The 22,417-nt window shown below is 37.3% G+C and overlaps 1 protein-coding gene across 5 annotated transcripts in view; it reads right to left on the reverse strand.

Moving 5' to 3' along the window:
- PTPRR (protein tyrosine phosphatase receptor type R) overlaps window positions 1-22,417 on the reverse strand; it is a 224,182-nt gene that overhangs the window by 123,091 nt on the left and 78,674 nt on the right. Inside the window, exon 1 of one of the 5 annotated variants that reach the window (XM_057486873.1) lies at window positions 8,280-8,379. The exons of the other annotated variants lie outside the window; for them this stretch is intronic. The gene's annotated coding sequence lies outside the window, so the exon portion shown is untranslated. Of the gene's footprint in view, window positions 1-8,279; window positions 8,380-22,417 lie in introns of those variants that run through there. 5 annotated transcript variants of the gene reach the window in all.

Consider the following 22,417-nt stretch of genomic DNA (forward strand, 5'->3'; position numbering starts at 1 on the left):
AAGAATGAGAGTGCCCTTTCTCTTCTCTCTTTCTGTGTTCTTCTGTCTACAAGCTAGATGATTCCAGGGTGACCCTAAGACTATACTGAAAATGGTGGAGCCACAAAAAGGAAGATGGCCTGGGACCCTGAATCACTGCATGAAGCAGAAGCCCCCCACCTAACACCCCTCATTAAACAGTGACATGAGTTAAAAATAAACTTCTATTATATTAAGCCCCTAAGATATTAGGGTTGTATTAGCATTATTTACACTGATGGATATATTCTGTAATTATAATTTTTAAAGTTCTATAGTGTTATTTAAATATTCAAATGGATCCAATGTTCATGGAGCAGCCTTTTTGTTAGAAAGGTGTCACCATTCCTCAATTCTTCATTTTGAACTATCTTATTTAGCAGAATTTCATTATCAAATAGTTTCTTTCAAGTAGGGTTCATGAGTGCTATATTTCCTGAGGCATTATATATTTGAGAAAGTATTTACGGTGCCTTTAACAACAAATGACAACTTGGCTGGATATTAAATTCTTGATTTAATCTTTTTATTTTTATACCTTTGAATTCTGCTGCTATTATTCCACTACCTTCTGGCATTGAAAGTTGCTGTGAAAAATACCATGGCCTGAGGTTAGCCTGTCTTGTAGATAACTTACTTTTTCTGCCTGTAATCTCACAGGTGTCTTTATCTTTAAAGTTAAAAGCATTCACCAGGATATTTCCTTGGTTTTATTTTTTCTGCAACATGGTATGCTCTTGAAGTCTACAGTCCTAGATGCTTTATTTCAGAAATATTTTCTCCTATTATATATTTGAGTGATTTTTCTTCTAAATATTTTTTGGTTCATCTTCAAGGACCCAACTATGCAATTATATGTTCTTTGGCTTTCTCTCTAACCACTTTATTTTGTGTTCTTTTCTCTTACCACTTGTATATCTTTATTCAATTGAAATTTTCTCAAGCTTGCTCTATGTCCTTATATATTCTCAGCAGAATCTGTTCTACTTCTTTTGTTTCTAATGTGGTTTTGATTTCAGTAATGTGTTTTATTATCTTCATTTATCTTCAGAGTTCTGCCAGCCTATTCTTTGTGATGCTCTAGACAAGATATGCTCTCAACTGTTTCAGACAATTTTAAATTCAATTAAACAAAATTTTTCTTTATAATTGCTTGGTCTTTTGTATCCATTTTTAAATCTGTCTTTTCAAAGGAGTTCAGTTTGTCTTTCTCTCTTAAAATCCCCTAGTGGCTTTCTATCACATTTTGAGTTAAACTCAATTACATGGCCTTCAAGGACCCACCTTATCTAGTTCCTATTTCTTATATTCTTCCCTTAAGCCCTCCACCCTTTCTCCAGTTCCTCAAATAAGCCGAGCTCATTCTTACCTCCTGGCTGTGGTATTTGCCTGCCTACTGGAGAACTGTTCAGCCTCCCTGTATGTTGTCTCTTCTGGTCTTTCAGCTTTCAATTTAAATGCCACCCGCTCAGAGAGGACTTCCCAGCCTGGCCATTCCCTATCATGTCATCCTGCTTTATTTTCCTCAGCACTTATCACTATCTGACAGTTTCTTGTTTATTTGTTGTTGTTGTTTATTGCATATTTCCCTTTACTAAAATGTGAGTTCCACTGGTGTGGGACCTTGCCAGCCTGGTTCTCTACTATATTCTCAGATTGTGGAACAGTGTCTGCCACATAGTAGGTATTTAATAAATATGAAATAAAGAGTACAAAAATCATCATAATCAACCTTGTGCAGTTATAGCTGGAAGAATCTGAGTTTAGTGGTGAGGTGTCAAAAGGGTTACAAAGTCAGGGTTCTGCTCTAGAGGAGGATAAATTCAATTAAACAGTTTACCTAAAATGCCTCATCATTCAAAACACACAGAACTGATTTAATGTGATTTATATTTGATTTGCAATTAATATGTCTGTGTTGTGATACTTTGACTACTACACCACTCAGGAGGGGAAATATCAATTTATTTAATTTTATCAACTTTTGGAAGCTTGCTTCTAACAGGTAAAATGTTTTCTGAGACATTTGCTATATTCTTTGTAAATGGAACTCAAACTTAATCAGTGTTAGTGTCTGTTTCTGGTGACTAATTTAAGAGTTCTTAAATTTATCTTTGTAATTATAACAATTAAATATGCTCAAGATAGATTCAGAAGATACAAAGAATTAGGAAAAAAGGAATAAATATTATTTATAATAGCTTACCCCATCACTCTGAAATAAAGATAGTAGTGTTAGTATTGGCCTTTTTCCTGATACAGAGGTAATATAGTATACATATGTGTATAGTAGATACACCCATCTGTGTCATAAAGTATATATTCATTTTAATGCGATGTGTAACTGTAACATTTTTATGGCCTTCCTCTTTCTTTGACGTTAGGAGGAAATACTTATTGCCCAACCCTGATGTTTTGTTCTGTGTGGTGGCGGGCTCAAATACAATAACATTCCTGGATTCTTCCCTTCCTGTCTCCTCAGAGAAGGGCAAGTGACTTGTATAACTGGTGCATTTGGAATGAGATACTGGGGCATGCGTAGCTCTGTGCTTTCTTCCTGTGGGGATTGCTTGCCTATAAAGAAAATCATATAATCTGATCTTTCCAAGTGGTAACTTAAGTTTATAAAGGCTCTGTCTGTTCAAGAGAGGCCACAATGGACTGGTGCTCCTGTGCCTAAGGAGGAGAGGCAGTCACAGGAGTAATCTGTGATCATGCTCCTAAGTCACGTCTCCAACTGCTCTGCCAGCAATAAAGCTACATTTGTGCCTCCACGGGCTGCTTCCCCTGTCTTTCTCAGGCAGAGGGAAGCTATCTCTTGGCCCCCTCAAACATCAACACATGGTGCTACAAAATCAGACATTACAACCCATCAGCTCCTTACCGACAAAAGGTGAAAAGTCTCTAAAACGTTTGTTAGCTGGCCTTGATTTCAGCATGGGTAGTTAAAGAAGAGACAGAAGAAAATCAGGTATATGGTGCTAAGGGAAGTCAGGAGTAGTTTCCAAAAGAGGTTTGTCAACACGGCCAGATGCTGTTGGAGGTTAAGAAAAATGCGGACTAAGGAAAGACTGTTGGGTTTGTTCTTGAGGAATAATTGGAGGCCTTCAAGTATGATTCTCAACATGTGATCCAGGCCCACTGGGAGGCCAAGTGAGTCCTCACTGGATCTCATTTGAAAGTGCAGGGTCATTGAACAGAAATATGCCTGCAAGATGTACAATTCCATAGTTTATTTTATTGCAAAGAGTCACTTAATGAGTTTTTAGGGGTTAGTACAAGTTGGTATTCATAAATTAAAATTAATGTGTTATTTGTATATATTGAGACTTTTGGGGGGTTAAGGAGTGACTGTATAATGAAGAAACAAGCAGAACATGAGGACTAAATTTTGCCAAGAACAAAAGGAGAAAGATAGGATGATAAATAGGTGGAAAATCTTTCTCCTCAGATGGTAAGAACTTTGACAGCAGCAGTACGTCGAATCGGTGTTTCTCTTCAGGATCCCTACGCCTGTGATGAGCGACCCCCTTAAGCACATGAAGTGATAATGCTAGAGTTTTGGTCAGAGTAATGGTGAAGGTAATCGCAATGCCAGCTTCATGAGCTTCTCAGGTCCTTGCTCTGTTGTGGTATGGGCTGCTATACTGATTGATAGTCTAATAATTAAAAGAACTCAAGAGGGAACTAAACGAATACTAGTAGTGAGTGAGAAAAGGCATCTACATTTCTTGCTTAGAAAAGGTAAGATTATGGACAAGAGAGAGATTCAGGAGCTTCCTGAATTATGAGTGCACGCACTTAAAAGCTTTTGTCTACTCCGTTTTTAAATTGCTAGGGAAACTGACCATGACTTAAAATAATTGTTTTTGTGTGCTTGGAAGCTGCAGTAAGTGAGCAAATACCAAATGAGAAAACATTGCTACACAATAATATAATAGTTAAAAATATGGGTTAGGCAGGAAGACAGACTTGGATTTCATCATGGGCTGAGTGGCCTTCATCAAATTATTAATTCTTCCTAAGCCTCAGTTTCTTCATCTGTCAAGTGGGAATGACAACTGCATCCCTTTCATAGGGCTGCTGAGTTATTAGACATAAAACAGCTAAAATTGACAGATGAAAAGTGGTCTTTCAACTTCGCTTATAGATATGGATTTGCTATATATACATCAATGTTAAAAACAATTAAATGACCTGCTTCTCTGGGTGTTTAATACAAGGGGAAATTCAGTAGCAAATTTGTGCATTAAATGAAGGTCCTGAAGTTATTTCCTGGGAACAATAATGATATTAACAACCTAGGAAGTGGCCATCTTGGATTCCCAGTGTTTTACATTTACTGATTGTTACACCTTTTCAGCCAAAAGCCAATCAGGAAATCTAGGTCAGAGGAGAAAAGCAATAATAAAAATAATTTAGTTTTGCTAAAGTGATATAATTTTTGGAGAGAATATATATATTTGAGGCATAAATTTAAAATGGCACATTTTAAGACTGGTTCTTTGATTTCAGAATCTTTGCTTCCATTTATTCCCTACCCCACCCTTTCAAACCATGGTGGTAAGGATAGCCCAGATCCCAAATTGTACAGAAGACTTTTCATAGGTATTGAATTAAATTCGTATTCATCTCATCATCCTTTTCTTCTTTTCTCTCTACTACAAATTAAATATCAATATTGAAACAGTATATTTAGTGATCCAGATCAGAAGCACTTATCCCACTCATTTGAAAAGCTTTTTATAATCGAGTTTTTTCCTTCATTTCACTAATCTCATCTCTATTTTAATATTACCTCTTAATTACTGTTTCCTATCACATCCTCTAATAACATCCTTATAAAAAAAACCTTCTCTTTTGCCTTTAAGGACTCTTTAAATTTAGTAATGAAATAAAGAACTTTTTACATTTTCCTGAAAACTTTAAATTCCATATAGTTTGGAGTAAACTCCCATCCTTATAATAAGGTACTTTAAAAAACCATGAAATGGTGAAAGTCTTGACCTTTCCCAGCACAAATTCACTGGAGAAGTTAAGTATAACTTATAAAATAATACTCTATATACTTTTATGATGCTATCATTTCTATACTTTGTGATTTTTGTGTCCATTTATACTTACACAAAATATTTTTATAAAAGTTACAAACATATCTATGGATTAAATAGAAGAAACTAGAGGTTTAATACAAAATTCTTTATGAGACAGGAGAAAAATCATGATCAAACCACAAACAGATATTATCCTGGGTACAGTAAGCAAATATAATAGCAAGTTTTTTGCTTTTAACAGTTTTCAAGTCTCATTATTATATGTTCAAATCAACAGAAATTTCCACATTCATCTGCCCTGATTAGGTTTTCCACCTTGTACTGAAAGTTATTTCTTCCCCATTATTCTTATTCCTGTGTCCTCTTTTCGTGTCCAAAAGCTGTTACTCCCCTTCCCTTTCCTCCAGCATTTCTAATGCAGGAGGCAGACCAGCCACCCAAAGCTTGAGTCAGAAAGGCTGGAATCGGGGACAGACAAAAACCCTGTCCCGACAAAAGCCCAGTGTTCGGGCAAATGTTGCTTTTGCCTGAAAACGAGGTCAGACAAATCCAGGCTTCTACCTCCAGCCCCCTCAAGATGAAAAACTCTAATTGTTACAGCTCTCACCCCTCCGTTCATGCAGCTTTTCTGAAAGGACAGAGAAGACATCCCACTACCGTATCCAGGAAGAACTGAGACCAAACTAACTTCTAAGTGGCATTTAGAGATGCTTGGAAAAGGATGTCCAAGGGCAAAATTACCATCCTCGACTCCCAAGCACTCTGTTTTCTGATCAGAAACTGGTCAGATATTATCCCAAGCCATTAAATATATAAATACTGCTTTAAAAACAATGAAGACATTGACAATCCTTCCAGGCTACTGGGTGCTTTATTCCAGATGTGGGTAAAATTGGGAGATGGCTCTCTTTTATTTTTATGTGTTTATATTCAATCAACAGGAATATATACTTTTGGGACTTTAAACTTTGTACTTTTTCATCAAAAGCTTGAGCTCTGAGGCAGCAGGGAGACCACACAGACTCTGAAATGTCAGTCTGTTCACAAGGATGGTTTGGTGTCTAACATCCAAGGAAGGATGTCATAAATTTACCTTTATTTCCATTCCCTCCATCAAAGAGTTTATGCTTCACTTCAATGACCGTAAGAGGATTCTCTTTCCCACTCTTCTGGTGAACTATCCAATTCTCCAAGAAACATGGTAAAATGAAATGAGGTCTATTGGCATGTGTTTTTTTGAGATGCAAATAAAAGCTCTGATTTAGTGTCCTTTCAACCTTTATTCTTGGTAATCTTGATTTTTCTGTCACAGTGGGAATTAACAGTTTTCTGCATAACTAAAAATGAATAAAGAAAGGATGTGGAAAAAGTCTGAGTCAATGTTCTTGTGGCTTTTTCATCTGCAGAAGGAGATAGCAAAATAATAAGAAGCATACAATTTTCCACAATGTGTCATTTTAATGATTAGCACCTTGAGAAACATCTCATTTCTAGAAAAGATTCAGAGAGATGCTGTCTGCAGCATAAGTTTAATGCACAGCATGACTGTGTTAATTTCATCCTGCTAGTACTTCTCAGTCCTCTAAATAACACTTTTTTTTTCCTTTTAGCCTGACTGGGGCCATAGTATTTATTAGGATTGCTGTATCTCTGATCTAATGATTGAATTGTTAGATAGAAGTGCATAGGTTAATCAGAAAAACAAAGGAGACTATATATAACTTACTCCTCCTTGTTACAACTAAATATAGAAATGGCTAATTTCATACAACATAGTCCGGCATCAATTATCAACTGAGTAATTTGCACTAGCAATTTAAAAAATAAATTTAAGACTGTGGAAGTTGCATGGGAAGGCATTTTGGTATACAAAATTAAGAAGTCACATCTTCTTTAAGGCTTTAGATTCTATTAAGTGACAGATTTAAAAAGGTTAATCCTCCTCATATTAAAAAGTATCTATGCACTAGACATTAAAAGAAAATCACTAAAGATTTTCATTTCTCTTTAGTCTAGACCCTAAATCCTGATTTGAAATTATTACCATACCATCATTTGACATTGTTATCTGCTCGTGTTTATGTTTCACACTAGAGACACACTTAAAACACAAAACAAAACAAAACTGACAGCCCTGTATTTCATGGCAAATGGGATTGACTTCTCGAATCAAATGATATATTTGGACCATCCTGATGACTGTTTTCTGCAATATTGAATCAGACAGGAAGTTAAACCAAGTTTATTATTAAGATGGATGGAAACACTAGATGCACTATTTTTAACATTGTTATTTATCATTGTGGACCACAGATAAAATCAGAATTATCCATAACTTTTAAGCAGTACCAGAACCACTGTATTTTTTTAAACACTCAAACCAAATTATTATTTCTAATCATTGTATACCCAGAAATTCATACAATGCTAGAACATGGTGGAAACTCACTACATATTTTTGAAGTAAACTGAAGTGATTTAAATATTTTGTGAGGCTTTTTTCTTTTATTTTCTGTGTATATAAAGTGTGATAGCACTTTATATACAGATTAAATAGTGAATTCGTATATAATTTTTAATGAGAACTATAATTCTTATGAGGACAGCCAAGCTTTAATAACAAAGTTCTCGGTTTACCGGTGGAAAATAACAAAGCTGAGGTCCCTGGTTGGGAATTAGGCTGGGGATGTCTCATGTCACTAACTTTCATTCATTGGTCCCCCACAACCAATTACAGTGGAAGATACTGACTAGTCTTTTCGTGAGGTCTGCGTACAAAGACAGGGTAAGATGCCCTTACGATAAAGACATCTAGACTTAGTGATTTAGTCCACTGTAAACTTTCCTTTTCTAATTATCGTACATGCAAGTGATCATCTTTTCCCCAGTGTGACAAAACAAAACAAAAAAATTCTCCATTAAATATCTTTCATGACATTTTTCAGTTTTGTCCAAGTGGATATATTTGCAATCCATTCTCTTTAGGATGGATACAAATTTTCCTAGAAAGATTTTGTGATGATTCTTGGAGAGGTTAAATAACTGCATAGTGTTTTCTTTTAATTCCAAACTTTGAGGCTAAAGAAAGGTATTTCCCTAGATATCTGCTGACTCACTCATATATGGGCGCCTGAACAGATGCAGATATAAATCTGAATATTTAGCCTCCTAACCTCACACTGTTAATGTCACAGAAGATTCTCTTACCTGTTTGGAAATTCACTGGGCGTTCTGATGATTTTGACTTCCATTTGTACTCCTCTTTGTGTTATTTCCTCCCCATAGCAAGACGGACTAATCAGAAAGCTTTCTAAGCCTGTGTGCCGAGATGAAGCCTTATTCAGTCACGTGGAGGTTAACTGCCTGGTACTATTTCTAGAGACATTGCTGATCCCAAGTCTACTGAAGCAGGCTGGGCATTCCCAAGAGATACACCAGGTGCTTGCTGCTTCGACAGTTTACTAGAATTGAAATTTGTGGGGATATTTTTTTTCTGGTAATTAGCAAAACCGTAAGAGGAGAACTTTATGGGCTATAGACAAGGTTGCATGGAGGATATTTTTTCATTCTGCCTTTTAAAAATTACATGTTCACAAGGTATTTGCATCATAAAGTTCTAAAACTTCCACTACTTCCTCCAAAGTTAAAGGACTTTACAGATATCTCATTTTAACCCTCACCTCAATTTACAAAGCAAGGATTATCATCAATCTTTTCATTGATAGGGAAATTAAAGTGATTTAAACAAAGCCCAAGTAATGAATATGGTATTCAAATACAGGCTGGTCTGATTCCATTGTTGATTTTTTTTTCCCACTAAACCATATGTACACCATTATGATTAAACATAGAGGGATTTCAGATAAAATGAATGTTGTAATTATTATTATTAATGAAATATTTGGTCTGAAAAATAGGAGGGAATGAAGATCATTAAGAAATGATCTCTGTCTTTAAGGAGCTAGCAGTCAGTTAGAATAGGGTAGTCAAAACACTGGAGATTCCGTGAACTATGATCTCAATATATATGTTATGTCTACCAAGGCTGCAATAAGACCTGATCATTTATACATTACTGGTGGCATGGTTAATTGATTTTTTTAAAGCAACAGATCACTATCGAAGGTCTTAAAAACTGTTCATGATCTTCAATCCAGTTAATGCTCCACCTGCACATTTATTTTAAGGAAATGAATTCAATGAATAAAAAATAAACAGACACAAAGCCTTTTCTTTGTAGTCTTAGAATAAAAAATCAGAAGCATCTTAAATAAACATCAATGCAAAAAGGCTAAGTATATTATGGCACACCAACAGGGGGTAATTGTATAATTTTTCTCTCCCTTTCCTCCATCATTAGTTCATCCTCTCTATTGGGTCTTTCTAAGCTACCTCTAAATGTGCTGTAGAACTTCTCATATTAACACAAAAGCCAAGCAAACCAAGGATCTCCTTGTCTCCTTTTCCTTACTCTCCTTTCAAACAAGGGTCTGAAAAGCGTTGTCTGTATTCATTGCTTCCAGTTCCTCTAGTCCACCACCCATTTACCCTGTAGCAGCTTCTGTTACACTAACAGGGATTGCTCAGTCCATTGGTCCACTCTTCATCATCATTTTACCTGACCTATCAGCAGCCTTTCCTACAGATGATTCTGTTTTCCTCCCTGATGCTCTTTCCTTACTGGGCTTCCAGAATGCCATGCTTTCTTAGATTTTTGCTTCTCACTGATCAGCCCCTTCTTGCTTACCCTCTTCATCATTCTCATCTCTACACATTGGGAGGGCCCAGTGCTCAATTCTTCATCTCGTCTTTTTTTCCTAAGACAAAGTGTCAAATTAACCAGGACCTCGCCTCACAACTCCAGACTTGTATATCCAGTTGCATACCCGACATACCCACTTAAATGACCATACTTGGTTGGTGTGTGTTTGTTTGCTTCTGCACTGCAAGTTCCTGACTCAAGCTTTTATTGATGAGGCACCCACTTCAAAAAGGCACCCACTTCAATGGGCTGTCTCCAATAAACACATCGCCAGCCACACCACTAAAGAGCCAGGAGGCCTCCCCACGCTGAGGTGCCTTTGTTTTCGAGATCTTAGTTGATTTCAATAACTGACCATTTGGGCCACTTGTTTTTTCTCCTTCATGCTTTAAATTCCTGCTCTTATGTTTTAAATTCACTGATAAAGAGTCAGGTCTTGAAACCCTAGGCCCCCACCCCTGACACAATAAAAGCAAAGCCCCAGGCCCATCTGTGTATGCTGTCTCTCTCTCCCCTTGACCTTGCTGTGTGGCTCCAGGTGTTCTGCTTAATTTTGAGGTCCTATACGTAATAAATCTTAATTTTTTCAAACTTTTCAAAGATTTCCTATATACCTCCTGCCTCCACATATTGCTGCAGGGCAGTATGCAATCATAAGAGCCACAAGAGCTGGTCCAACCATGACATTGGTATTGATAGGCCAAGACCAGCACAAAACAGTTGCTAACTCCATCTTGTCTACACTGAACTTTTGATACCTACCCTACCCACTTCCACCCCAAATCTGCTCCTCCTTCAATTTTTTTTCCTCTCCATAACTGGCAACTCTAATCTTCTGTATGCTCAGGTTAACAAAACAGGCACAATTTTTGTCTTTCTCTCATGACCCACAATTAGTAAATCCAATCAGCTCTACCTTTGAACGATATTCAGAAGACCACTATGCTCATCATCTCTCACTTAGGTTATGGCAACAGCCTCATCACTGGTCTCCCTGCTTCCACTCTGCCCTCATAGTTTATTTTCTGCACAGTCAGAATACCTTTAAACCACAAATTAGATCACATCAATAGTCTCAAATCCCTGCAGAGGCCCTGCTTGATGTCCCTAAAGGCATCTTCCCTCTCTTTTCCATGCTCCACCAGCCCCCATCTTTTACTACTTTCCCCCTTATTTTACTCCTTCCCTCCTGGTCTCCTTGCTGCCCTTCAAACACAGCAAGCTCCCTGACTTCAGGGCCTTTGCATTTATTGTTTCACTGGTAGGAACCCTCTCCCTGAGATATCTGAAGGGCCCACACCTTCATTTCACTCAGGTCTCTATTCAAACACTACCTTTTCAGAGGCGCCTTCCCTAGTGAGACTATTTTTAAATACCACCATGCCCATTAACACCTACCTCCTTATCCTGCTTTCTTTCTTTTCTCAGTACTTCTCATCACTGATATATAATACTCTTTCCCTGCCAGAGGTATTGTGAGATAGTAGAGAATTGGCTATTTTGCTTTCTAATGATCTACAGAGTCTAAACTATTCCTGGCTTCCAGCAGAAGCTCAATAAACACCTTTTGAATGAATGAATAAAGAGCATATTTCAATATTAGGTAAAGTGTGCATACTAAAAGTATGTATACTTTAAAACCATATAAATATGTCATGATCTGTAAAGTGATACAAACACATTAAAGTAATTATTAGTAAATATGATGTTATATTGTTGGACTAATTTCCAAGATTTTTAAAATATAAAATCGTGCACATTTGGCAAGTCATACCAGTTGACAGTTGCAGAGACTGCAGCTGTTCTTTTTGCAAAATGACTAGCTTAAACCACGTATCTCAGAGGAAAACAACCACAGGATTTCAGTTAATGCCGCCTGTGTGCATTTGAATATTATCTCCCATTCAATATAGCATACCAGTTAAGTGCAACAATTCAGAGTCAGAGATGGTCTGGGTTTAAAGCATAGCTCTTCCATGAAATAGCTAGATGACTTTGGGCTAGTTACTTAACCACTACCAAGGTCAGTATTTTTTAAAGACTTTTTTAGAGCACTTTTAGGTTCACAATAAAGTTGAGAGGAAGATACAAAGATTTCCTATATACCTCCTGCCCCCACAGATGCATAGTCTCTCCCATGATCAACATCCCCCAACCAGAGTGGTACATTTGTCATAAGCAGTGAATTATATTTACACATCATAGTCACCTAAAGTCTATACTCCACTTTAGGCTTTACCTTCTATGGGTTTGGACAAATGCATAATGACATATATCCATCATTATAGTATTATAGATTATTTTCAATGCTATTTAGATAAGTCTAAATATCCTCTGTGTTCCATGTATTCATTCTTCCTTCTCTCTAACCTCTGGTAATCACTGATTTTTTTTTACTGTCTCCACAGTTTTGCCTTTTCCAGAATGTCATAGAGTTGGAGTCACAGAGTACATAGCCTTTTGAGATTGGCTTCTTTCACTTAGTAATATGAATTAAAGTTTCCTCCATGTCTTTCATAGCTTTATATAGCTCATTTCTTTTTAGCACTGAAAAACATTCCATTCTCTGGATGTACCAAAATATACTTATCCATTCACATACTGAAAGATGTCTTGGTTGCTTCAAAGTGTTGGTAATTATGGATAAAGCTGCTATAAACATCCATGTGCAGGTTTTTGTGCTGAAGGTCAGTTTTTCTATACCTACCTTGGAGCGTTGTTGAGGCAATTAACTGTGATAAAACTAAGAAGTTTAGCATGTTGTCTGGAACCTAGTTGGCATTCAATAAATATTATCATTTATTTTGTTATTATTAAGCTGGGAAGATATTTTTGCCCTTATTTTACAGATAAGGAAACTGAAATTCAAAAACCTTAAATGACAACCAGTAAATGATAGAACCAGGGCACATAATCAGGTCTTCTTACTTTAAGTTCATGTGGCCTATTATGTCTTATTATGCTGTTGTCCTATTATGTCATGTGGCCCTTCTGCTGGAGGCAAACGAGAGTTAGACCCATTCTGCATAATATGGAAAATGATGTTTTGCTTCTTGGTGAACTTCTCTATCATATCTCTTATGTAGATCATAATTTACACTGAATTTTATCCACATACTAGCTCCTATAATATATCACAAGGTAATTATGTTGCCTTGCTAATGAACTATGTAACAGTGTTTGAAGGGATGAGGGAAAGTGAGCTAGCTAGTTCAGCCAGATATGTTCTCTAGATCACCTCAGGCACCAGATGAATGTTCTGGAATCAAACATGAAATTTTAAAAATCCACATGTAGTCATGTTACTGAAAAAACTTTCTGTAAAAGATGTTTTTTGAGAAACTTAGCTGCCCACAATATAGAATTTATATGAGAATGACCATGAAATAAGGGTGCATCCACATGGGGATTCATGAAATCTGCCATAACTAGAAGACCGATAAGTTAGAAATAACGATGTGTGTAATTCACATAAGACCCAAATGAAAGTTGGGTCTCAAAAGACAGATTTAAGAACAATGGACTGGAGGGAAATGCTAAAGGAGGGAAGAGGAGTGTAGGTCTAGGCTTGTGACAGAATTCTGGGGAAATAAAGCCTGAAATAAAAAAATAAAACATCATTTTGGGCACATACATAACTGAGGAACACACAAAAATGGAAGCAGGAGAGAAATTCCCTTCCTTTGGTGCTATCGAGAGAAAAGCTTTGGCCCACAGAGGGCTCAGGCAGCCATGCACACAGGTCTTCAACGAGGTGACATGGCAGCAATCAGAGAACAGTATCCTCCGGGCAGGTTTCAATGGCATCAGCATCAGTCCTGGAAGCCTCCATATGGACACAGTCAGATATCACACCTGCCAACAGCTATGGCAACTTCAAGGCACAGAGGACCCCAGAGTGGGTGACCCCAGGGAGCAACAGCTAGAAACTTCTGTATGTCGTCTTATGAGAAAGTTGATGTCTTCTTATATTTTCAGCAAATATCAGGGTGGAAGAACTAAAGATTACTGGAGAGCTGGTCAGAGTGCTTATGTGTGAGGAGGTAGGCAGTAGGGAGGTTACCAGTAATCTCTATTCTAATGCAAGTCTCACACCACACTGGTAGAACTAAGGCAATATGGGTCTCTTCTGACTTTTGGGGTGCCACATACTCTAACATGCTCTTCTCTTTGTCACTTGCTACTTTTCTCACTCTCATCGGTCAGATTTCAGTTTAAATGACCCTCAGGTCATTTTTTATACCCCTGATTTAAATCAGATTTCCTATTCCCTAGGCTGAAATTCTTCCTAAAGATAATGACTATTATGAAGTATCACACAAAGTCTCAAGAAGTTCAACAATCAGGATGCTGGAATAGCTTCGGAACAGAATAATAAGAAATGAAATCAATCTCTGATGATTTCCTAACAAGCCTTGCATAAAAATTTCACAGTAACTCTAGAATACAATAACATAAATTTTCTTTCATTGACTGAGATGAAATTCACATTTGTTATTAACTCATTGGAATTCTCCTGAGTATATTATTTTTCAACTTTGTATTACAATATGGTAAACATGTAGCTGCAAGACTTGTTATTCAAACACTGTATATATCATTTCTCTTTGTATTGCACTGAACTTGAGAAATACATGAGAACCTCCAAATTTATTGTTCCCTCTCCTCCAAAAACAATGATAAAGTTTCATAATTTAGTTACATCAGTAGAGTAATTCTTCATATAAAAAGAAAAATCTTAAATATTTCTGGTAGTCAAATGTATCTTATTTGATGTGCTTTCTTTACAGGGTTCAATTTTTGAGTACTGCTGGCAGTCATGTATTTTGAGGAAGTTAAATAATAAATTGCTAAATAATAAATCTCAAAAAACATTGGCTTGAGTCCTATATACACAAAATATATTTAGTAGATTTTTAATAACAGATAAGATATCTTCCATTTTATCTGGACACTCTGAGGTAGGCTCAATAAAAGCAAGTTATGTGAACCACATAGGAGTGGATTTTTTTTTATATTACTTGTAAACAAGTATTGACTCCATGACTTTGAATTAGATCTTACCAAGTGCCAGTTGGCATCTTTAAGGAAAACCAGATATGTGATTTGTAAATATGTGTTTTGGTTTAATATGGTCAGTAATTTAATAACACTGAAGATTATGAAAACTAAGGAAAATCACATGTATATCAACAAATTCATTAGACTCCTTCCATGAATCTGAAAGTGATTTACCAAGGTAGGAAACACAAATGTAGAATACAAGATAGAAAACACAAATGGAAGAATTCTCTACCATTTGAGAATTTATATTATTAGGGAATCATAATAAACACTAAGGAAATGAAAAAGTAAATTAAATGCCATATAGGCTGTGCCTTCTCATAAAAATAAACCCGTTTGATTAAAAAACATTTAATTTAATCAGGATCATAATGTCTGATCCATCCAATCAGGATCATAATGAACACATTATAAAATCAAGCAATAATTAATCACAGAGTATGAATAAGTCATGTTCCACTCTTTGCTCTTGCTTGCTCTTCACTATTTCTTTGGGCCTGCTGTTTGTTTTGTTTCCCTGGATGGATGTTTACTTGATTCATCAACAAATATTTGTGGAGCTTCTAATAAATGTGAAGCATTGTATATGTTGGGCATACATGTTATTAAGGTTATTAAGGCACTGTCTCTGCCCCCACAGCCCTTTCCTGCTCTTATTAAAGGCAAATCTCTCCATTTATGCTCCTATCCCCTGACATATTCTCAAGAGTTTTCCTCCTTTTCTGTCTTCTGCATCATCAGTTTCTTCCTTGCTACTGAATTAGTCCTAAAAGCATATAAATATGTATAAGCCATCTTGAAAATTAAGCCTTCTTAGAGTCCACATCTCTCTCTATTGATTGTCCATTTATTTGTTTCTCAACATATGAAATATTTTCAAGCAAGTCATCTGTACTCTCTGCCCCATTTTTATCTCTTTTTCACTCTTTCACCACTCTCATCTGACTCTGACCCCATCAACTGAAAGGAAGCTGTCTTGTCATAACATCAGTGGCTCCCATGCTGCCAAGTCCAGTGGATACTTTGAATCCTCATCTGATTCTCAGCAGCTGTTTGGCACAGTTAGCTACTCGTTCCTTCCTGAAACTTTCTCCTATTAGCTTCTGTGGCATTACAGTCTCCCAGCTTTTCTCTCACTTCTGTGGTATCCCTTCTCTTCTTTGCTGACTGTTCTTCCACCCAATTTCTAAATGCTGATGGGACTTAGGGTTCTTTCCTGGATGCTTTATATTTTTCATCTATGCTCTTTCTCTAGGAAATATTTATCCAGGCCCAAGCTTTCCATTCTCTTTAAAGGCCAATGTTTCCCAAATATCTATCTCCAGCCCCAGCCTTTCCTCTGAGTTCCATAGACTCATATATCTAACTGCTACCTGTTATCTCCCTCGGGATGTCTAAAAGGAATCTCAAATTTAGTATGCTCAAAACTGAGACTCTAATTATTCTTAAACCTGTTGTTTGTCTAACTTTCCCATTTTAGTAAATGGAATCACTAAGCATCCAATTGCACAAAGTAACAGTCTGGGAAACACTGGTGAATCCTGTCTTTCACTCATCTACCACCCCCACTCCAACCTCAAGATCTGTCAGTTCTGCCTATAATACAAAAGACATCTTCCCCTTTTGATCTGTCTCCACTGTCAGCGCCAAGTGCAGCCACCATTATCTCTTTCTAGGGATTCTATTATAGCATCTCTGCTTCCATTCTTGTCCCTTTCCAATCCATTCACACAGCATCAAAAGAGATTTATTTTTTTAATGTAAATAAGATCACATCTATTCCATGAAAAAAAAAAACTAAGGCTTGTCTCCCATTGCTTTTAGAATAAAGCCCCAGCTTCTTACCATGGTCTACAAAGCCCTACATATTAATGACTCCGACTTACTTCACTAGTCTCATCGCCCTCTTTTGCCAATGCTCCAGCCACAAGGGCATCCTTTCTGCTCTGCAAACCTTTGCCCTGGCTCTTCTGTTTGTAAAGTTGTTCTGCCAAATCTTGATATGTTGCTTTATTCTCATTCTTCAGGTCTTGGCTCAATGTCCATCCTCATGGTAACCACTCTGACCATCTTATCTAAAGAAGCATCCTAGCCCATCCTAATTTCTTAGACTCAGTGTGTTTCTTTCATACGTCTTATTACAGTCTCTAAAGATGGCATTTATGCATTCACTTTATATACATATACAAATTCATATATATTTACAAATACCTACATTTGTCTGGATGTTAGCAATACAAGCAGCAAGCCACACTGCATCGTTCACCCTGGTTCCCATCATAGTACTTGGCACATCAATAGGTGCTCACTAAATTTTTGCTGAACAGACAAATGGAAGCAAAGAGGAAATAATAAAGGGTGGAAGGAAACAGAAAATTTTAACAAACTGTCTAGGGCATAATTCCCTGGTAAACAAAGTACAGTGGGCTTCATGAGCACCTTCTAAGAGCACCTAATCCTTCCAACAGGGGAAGAAAAGTCGAATGTCCATTTATGTCCGTGACCACACCTGTACACACTAATCTTTACTTCAAATAACATCCCAATGTACCTGTAGTCCAAACTACACCATTTAGCCTTGTAGGTAAATCTATATCTGCCTGTGTTAAAAGTGTATACACGTATACCCCATGTGTGCTGTATGTACCTACATTAAATAAAACACACCCAAACAAAGACATACCACCACACCATGTATTATTTTATAACCACCTGAGTATGTTGTTCTTATTTCCTTATCACAACTTAAGATTCTGACTGAGGTCTAAGCATCACATGTTTATTTCCTCTAAAATAAAGGATTATCTTTATATATTGAATCTCAGCAACATGATGTCTCAGAGAAGTTGGGAACCATGGGAGAAGTTTGCTCCTTAAACAATGTCCAGGTATGATACTTCTATTTCTTTGGCCCTTGAGATATTATAGCACTGACTTTTTTCATATTGTGGATATTTATGGTCACATGGATATGTATATATTTCAGGTGTGTATCAAAGGTTTGCTAAGCAACAAAGTCAACTCTTTCTGAGAAATAAACATCAGAAAATATCCTTGCTGATTACAATAAAAGAGCACTTCAAATGTTTGTTGTATAAATCATTTCAAGGAGGTGGTTTTGCATTAAAAAAAGGCCAGTACAAACTTTGGTATGTAAATTTACAGCATCCAAAACAATCCATGTCATGCGCACTTTGTCACACAGCAGGACAGGTCATGGGGCAGAATGTCAGAGAGCCGGAGCAATCAGGTTGCTCCACCAGGCCTTTTAATCAGCGGCTTGTCATAAATAACACCACAGGTGACTTAGAAGAAGCCAGTGGTCACAACGATAATACAGGAAAGCCTGGAGATTTCTGATCTCTCTAAAGTCCAGGTTACCTACCTACCTGGAGGTCCAGCAAGCATCTGGGAACATGACACCCACACTGGAATGTGCTGCGGGACAGCACAGCTTAAGGCTGTAGTGAAAGTGGACACAGCCAATGGTCTGACTGTTTCGCTAAAACAGAATCCCAAACCTAACAAAGAATAGTGATAAGAAAATACTGGGGTGTATGATCTGAGCACTGCCTAACTCTCCCAACTTGTCTAAACCACTTTTCCTCTTGCCCATTACATTCAGGCACAGTGTTCTCCTCCAGACTGTGGCTGTAGAGTTTGATTATGAAATCCCTGAGTACTTACAGAATGCGATACAGTATCAGAGAGAGAGGAACAGCTGACACACAAGTCCAGTGACTGGGGCAGAAGAAGACAGGGCCAAGGGGAGGAATGAGGAGAAATTTGAATTTATAAGATCTTATATCAACAAAAATAATGAGAGCTAACAGTTTGGTAGCACTTGCTATGTTCCGGTCACTCTAAGTGCTGACCCTTAACACACTGACCTAATTAATCTTTGCAACAAACTCATGAGGTAGGTACAATTATTTACTAATTGACTAATGAGGAAACTGAGGCTCAAGATAATTAATAACTTTCCCAAGCTCACATGTCTGTTGAGTCACAAACATTCTTCCCCTAAACACCACACACACACACACACACACACACACATTTGCAAATGGGATTCATTAACATGGAGAAAATCATATTTAAATTAGTTTTCGTGGCAGTTTTTAAAAAGAATTACTGTGGCACAGTAGAATGAGAAATGAATGAGAATATAATAACATATCATAAAATATAAAGATTTAGGTTATGATCCTGGATCTTCCATTAATTGCATGCACTGGGCAGTCACTTTGTATCTCTGGAGTACAGCTTTTTTAGCTTTAAATGGATAGAGTTGGATTCTATAATCTTAAAGATCATGATTAATTTTATGCATCAATTTGATTGAGCCACAAGTGGCCTAGATATGTGGTTGAAGATTATTCTGGGTGTGTTTATGAGGGTGTTTCTGGATGAGATTAACATAGGAATTGGTTGACAGAGTAAAGCAGATTGTTCTCCCAAAGAAAAGCTGAGTAAGAAAGAATTTGCTCTCTCTGCTTATCTGTCGTCAAGCTGGCACACTGCTCTGCTTTAGGATCAGATTCAGACTGGAACTTACTGCACTGGCTGTCCTGGAACTCAGGCCTTCAGACTCATACTGAGATGACACCACTGGCTTTTCTGGGTCTCTAGCTTGCCAACTATAGGTCTTAAAGCTTCTTAGCCATGTGAGCCAATTTCTTATAATAAATCCTTATTACATAAATATACATATATCTACATCCTATTGGTTGTGGTTCTCTGGCAAACTCAGATTAATATACAGTTTTTCAATGTGTTTTGATTAACTCTTCTTTCTCCCACATTCCCTTTGTATTTGTAGAAGGTTTTGGCTTTCATCCTGTAGACATAAGGGTGAAAACAGATGGTGTGGAAGCATAGCAGGGCAGACTGTGGTTACCAGATTGAGAGACTATATATCAGAAACCTGGGAGAGTCAGTTCTTTTGCCCATAGTGCTGAGCAGAATGCTTGTACAACCAAAATAGTTGTCACCTTCTACTTTAGCTCCCTTGTCCAACAGCAAAGAAACAAATACTGGGTTACATAGAGTTCACACTGAAAAGAAATGAATGCTAATGCTAAAGAGTTACCAAATTATTCACAAAATACCATCCACACCAGCTTACAACAGCTATCTTTGCGGACATAATTTGTTAAATGAATACAACCACACAAAGAGTAATATTTTCACATATTTCACCTTTTATGATTCATAATATACTGTTTCATTTACTCCATTAAGCAAGGATGAGCAAATTATGTTGAGAAGAGCTGTGCAGAAGAAGTAAAGTGTGAGATTTTAATCGATATATAGTTATTGGAATCAGGTATATGATACAATAGTTAAAATGGCTCTACATATTAATGTCAGTGATGGGGTAGTGAACGCACTCTTATTCTTTTTGCAAACACCTATTAGGTAATAATTAAGAAACAAGTCATGTTAAAGTAATGGGATCTTAGAGAGCATGTCATTTTATCTCTATTTACAGATGCATTTTACTAAACTCAGAGGAGGGTATCTTCCCATCTGAGATCACACAATAATTGAGAGATCTTGCACTAGACCCAAGCTTTCAGATTTCTGTGCTAGGAATCCTTTCCCCTTACTTGCAATATTACAGTTAGTGTCTATATTTCGAGATACAGCTTTTCAATATATGAATCTGTACAAAAAATAAATAACTGCCTTCAGCATTGAATAAAATTTCTTACAGTATGGTGCCTTGGAAATTTCTTTAAAAAAATTAGGCCTGGAATGGCAACATAAATGTAACTTCTGGTCACATGTCAGAATGACTATTTCAACTCATGAGAATGAATGAATATTTGGGTGAATTATTATCATGTACATTTGGTTTATATCACATGTCTACATAGGGTGCAAGTCTAATGTAATAAGGTTAAACTGTTAATTTTCTCTTCAAAATCCAAATTTAGGAAGAATGTCTGTCACGTCTTAATAAGTAAATTTGTGGTTGAGGAGTCAGGCTACAGTTTTGTCCCTGAAGCCCTTGCTGTTTGCCCACGTACGGCATTAAGGCAAGTTAAATTGCTGCATTGTCCCCACAATCCCTGCAACATGCCTGCAAATTTCATCACTTCAATACCTCCTGGAGCCAATGGGGTCCAAAGGACTCTTCTGGGATGGGGAGGTGGCAGCTTCAGATCCCAGAGACATGCACTATGGGGAAATAACCAAAAGAAGCATCCTTTGGGGTTGCTAGATCAATACCAAGTTCAAATGTCCCAAGTTGGTATTAAATCAAAGAGAAAACACCGAGAAGCAGCAGCATGTGAATTCAAGTTGGTAGAGCCCTCGCTCCAAGCATGTGGGGCTTGAAGCTTGTGGTAAGAAGCTGTCTGGAAGATCCACTGGACCATGGGGTGGGAATTTTTAAATATAGCTTCTATGCACTCTAATAAGGGAATTCTGGGGTCTTGTTAAGAAGATGAGAATGTTCATAAAGAAACAGAATAGGATCATGGGGAAGTAAAATATGGAAAAAGATAGTGTCTGAGTAAAAAGATTTTCTATCATTCCCTATGGAAAAAGATAGTGTCTGAGTAAAAAGATTTTCTATCATTCCCTTTCACCAAGCAAAAGGTAGAGCAGTTTCTTCTTTCTAAGTGTAATTAGGTCATTTCTACATATTTGATAAGAAAACATAGAATTGACAATCATTCTACAGAACTATTTGTTATTCCTCTTCCTGACTGCTGTTAAAATGTGTGCGTGTGCGCGTGTGCTTACATGCATGGTGGGACTAGGGTAAGAGGCGTGTAAGGCGTAAAATGTAAGGAGGCACTCAGTCGAGTTGAGGTCAAGCATTTGGCATTATGGGGATTAGAAACGGGATTAGATAAGAATCGTACAGTCTGTTTGCATGGCCTTGAGAGTGAGTGCCTCTTTCCATTTTGTGCCTTCAGTTCCTCTGTTGCCTCACTCTAGTCCTGGCCCTCTGTGTGTGTGTGTGTGTGTGTGTGTGTGTGTGTGTGTGTGTGTGTGCGCGCGTGTGCAGGCATGCAGGCATGCGTGTGTGTGTGTATAAACTCCAGATTTGGGTCTTTGACTCTTGCTACGCTTCTTATAGTTAGGTTGGTTAGGGTTATTTTGCTGTAGCATTTAAAAATTTCTGATGCTACTTCCTTACATAAGTGGTAAACTCACTCACACTTCCTAGTAATACTATTTCAATATCCCTATGGCTCTTTACAATTGAAGAAAGTTTGCCAGAGGACACACAGGAAGTTAACAACAGAAACGGGATTAGAATTGGTCTGTTTCTTGGTTCTGTGCTTCCACCACACTACCCGCGGTCTTCACATCCAGACAGGCTGTTGACAGCCTTGCCGAATGGGGGAACATGCTGGGAGCCACAGGCCATTGCCCTGGTGATGGTAGAAACTGGAGTTTCAAGATGAGTGCTTGCAGAAGAAGAAAATATTTTTTTCAGCCATTGCAGAAATTTCCAAAAATAGTGTAAAGAAAAGTAATAAAGATCATTCATATTTTC

This window comes from Manis pentadactyla, chromosome 10 (genome assembly GCF_030020395.1).
Source record: "Manis pentadactyla isolate mManPen7 chromosome 10, mManPen7.hap1, whole genome shotgun sequence".
Taxonomy (NCBI): Eukaryota; Metazoa; Chordata; class Mammalia; order Pholidota; family Manidae; genus Manis; species Manis pentadactyla.